This window comes from Coenobita brevimanus, chromosome 11, assembly GCF_032717465.1.
Source record: "Coenobita brevimanus isolate Jiangsu-jjx chromosome 11, ASM3271746v2, whole genome shotgun sequence".
NCBI classification, from domain to species: Eukaryota; Metazoa; Arthropoda; class Malacostraca; order Decapoda; family Coenobitidae; genus Coenobita; species Coenobita brevimanus.
The window spans coordinates 9,899,913-9,903,144 of record NC_136964.1 but is presented as its reverse complement, the minus strand read 5'-3'; the positions used below and the strand labels follow the sequence as shown (position 1 = coordinate 9,903,144).

Here is a 3,232-nt window from a genome sequence, read left to right as displayed (position 1 = left end):
GGATACCTGTTAAATTACTTTCAATAATCCAATCAACTTTTTTCTATCCAGTTTTCAATAATTTCCAAAATACTGCTACTCTGCTACTGAATGAATTGGTCAGAGTGGAGAATGCCAGATGAATGCCTTGCCCTGCAGAAAAATGATAATGACAGTGGTGGCAGCTATCAGATTTTTAAAGCTATTAACATCCTAAAGACAGGCAGGTAGGTAGGTCGATGGACACTTTAGACTGGTAGAGATACTTAGTGCCAGCTACATACAGAGAGGTTGATAAGTAAGATGGTAGGTCACAGACAGCTAGAAATACTGATCGACAGAAAGACATAAATGCAAATAACTATCTCGTTAGACTGATTAATAGATATACATCCATCCACCTACTCATCCATACATACATACACACATGCATAACTGTACATAGACAGGATATATATATATACAGATACACACATGTGCAAATAAATCGCTTAGATACAACTCATAAATTCACTCTCTCTGCACACTGTACTAAAGAAACCAGAGATCAAAAGGAAAGGGATAAACATTATGAGAAAGACAGCTCTAGAGCTGACCTGTTGTATACATAAATGACAGAGTATCAGTTAACTCTTGCATTTAAGACCTGGACAGAGAAGGGGTGAAAGTGCCCTGCCAGACAGGTGCTACATGCAATTCATCCCTGCTATATATACTGTATACGGGGGAAAAAAAAGTATAAATATGTAGGTAGTGTATATTTTTACCAGCATGGATGAGTGACACCAAAGAGGCTGCAGAGAAGGGAAGAAATCAATAATCATTCAGTACAGTATGGATTTGTACTTGTGCTGGAGAGGGACATCTTAATGCCATGGTACCAAAATATGTAATTGGAAAGCTCCCTGCCCAGTTGTACAAACATCCCTCAGTTCCCTCCCTATCCCATGCAGGGAGTATGGTGGACTGCATGAAATGGCAGCTTCAGCCTGTATTCAACTAGGTTCATGTCCAGACAAGCCTGGAAACTTAACACCAACACTATATTAAAATATTAAGGGTATGGCTTGCCCACTACAATACAATATACTCCATGTTTTCTCTAAAAAATAAATAAAACAAATTAATTAAATCTATCTATCTATCTATTGCCAGACGCCTTAATCCTGTAAGGGGTGGCCACAAACACATCACCTCCATGTCGCCCTGTGTCCTGCCATTTCATTGCCCTGTTCCCAGCTCACACACCCCTCTCATATACCGGTACCTCTCCACTCCATCCCTCCATCTCATCCCTGGCCTCCCCCTCCCTCTTACCCCCTCCACCTCACTCACATACAGTACACCCTCTTCATCAGTCTCTCACTCTCTATTGTTTCCATATAGCCAAACCACCTCCACATATTTCTCCGTACACTTTCTATGTGATTAATTAAATGATGATGATGATGGACGACGACGACAATGATGATGATGATTCATTTCAATCATTCATTAGTTGCCAGATGCCATGTATCCCAAATGGGGTGGCCAAGGGCTTAGAGTTAATTGTTTTAACAGGGAGGGGCACTAATCCTCCACCAACCCCACTTGACACGTAGGGATGGTGATGATGATGATGATGATCATAATAATAATAATAATAATAACAATAATAGTAGCAGTAGTAGTAGTAATAGTAGTAATAATAATAATACTATTAGGGCACAGGAAAGTCAGGAAAATCAATCAACAAGAAAAACTATCCAAACACTGCAATAAGATTATTCATTCAGGAAAAGTCATTCATTCTTCAACCACTTGATGATCACACACTTCAGCCGATGTATTTAATACCTGCTACAAAGTTGGTTCGAGCATTATCATATACAGTGAGTCCTCGAAATACGAAAGGGATAGGGACCAAAAAAACTTTCGTAATCTGAAATTTCGTATGTCGGAACGATTTTCTCCATTGAAATATACATATAAAAGGGGGGATGCGTTCCAGGACCCCACTGAACCCCCCATTTAAACTTTACCCCTCCTATCTAGAAGTATGCAATACACGTATACAGTACTATACTATTTTACAGACATAAAAAAATAAAACATACAACTAATTACTGAAGTACTAGTACACTGTACAGTTAAATATAGAGCTGTGCCGCGGCTGGAGATTCGTGTTGTTGATATGGTGGTAAGTCACATGGTGGGACCCTATTGCTCCTCTGGTACTTCCTCGACTGGTGCACGTGTCTCTGAAGCTGTTGATGGTCCAATTTCCTCTCCAGAGTCAGAGTATGGTGCTATTTCTTCTTGGCAGCTGGTTCCCCGGATGCTGGAGATGATGCAGGGTGCTTGGGAGGCATGGCGAAAATACAAAACGAGGAAGAACAGTGTAAAACTGCGTAACGTACAGCGAAGCTGAGAGGAGAGGACGGATGTGACTCAACTGAGAAGCGCGCGAAAATGTGTTTACCAGAGAGGGGTTAGTTCGTTTTCTCGCCGCAAGCGAGCACGGTGCTGTGCAGCACGCCCATTTTGAATTTTTCATATTTCCTCTTGTATCATTTTCGTACCATTGAGACAGATATTTTCATATTGTGGAATTTGTCCTACATTCATCGGTTTCGTACCATCGGAATTTCGTACCTTGAGTTTTTGTATTTCGAGGACTCACTGTATTACTTTTACGTTGAAGTATATTCATTTTTTTCATTCATTCATTGCCAGACGCCATGTATCCCAGACGGGGTGGCCAATGGCTTAGAGTTAATTGTTTTACAGGGAGGGGCACTAATCCTCCACCAACCCCACTTGACACGTGGGGATGCCAACAGCATCTGGTGTTCCCAGGCGGTCACCCATCCAAGTACTAACCAGACCCAACGTTGCTTAACTTCGCTGATCGGACGGGAAGCTGTGTACTCAACGTGGTATGGCCGTATATTCACCTCATAGATATACTTGACACTGGCAGCTTTTGTTCACTTGAAGCCATTCACTTATTCAACCATTTAATAATCACACTTATCAGATGAGGCATTTAGTAATTTACCAAGTTTATTTCAACAATTTATTTCAAACATTTTCACAAATCTATTTTTAGTTCACATAAATTTGCAGAGTATGGGAAGAAAACCTCATACATATAAACCTTGCTAATGAGGAAACCCTTATTCTGCAACCGGCTTTTGACACAATACAACTCAGATTACCCATACTGAATTTACCCAGTCAAATTAACAAACAGAATTAACCTACAGTCAGA

At 40.6% G+C, this 3,232-nt stretch overlaps 1 non-coding gene across 1 annotated transcript; it reads right to left on the bottom strand.

Moving 5' to 3' along the window:
* Positions 1–2,792: 2,792 nt before the first annotated feature.
* On the bottom strand, positions 2,793–2,911 carry LOC145412282 (5S ribosomal RNA). The gene has a single exon (XR_013899551.1). It is a non-coding gene; the product is annotated as a 5S ribosomal RNA (ribosomal RNA).
* Positions 2,912–3,232: the final 321 nt, after the last annotated feature.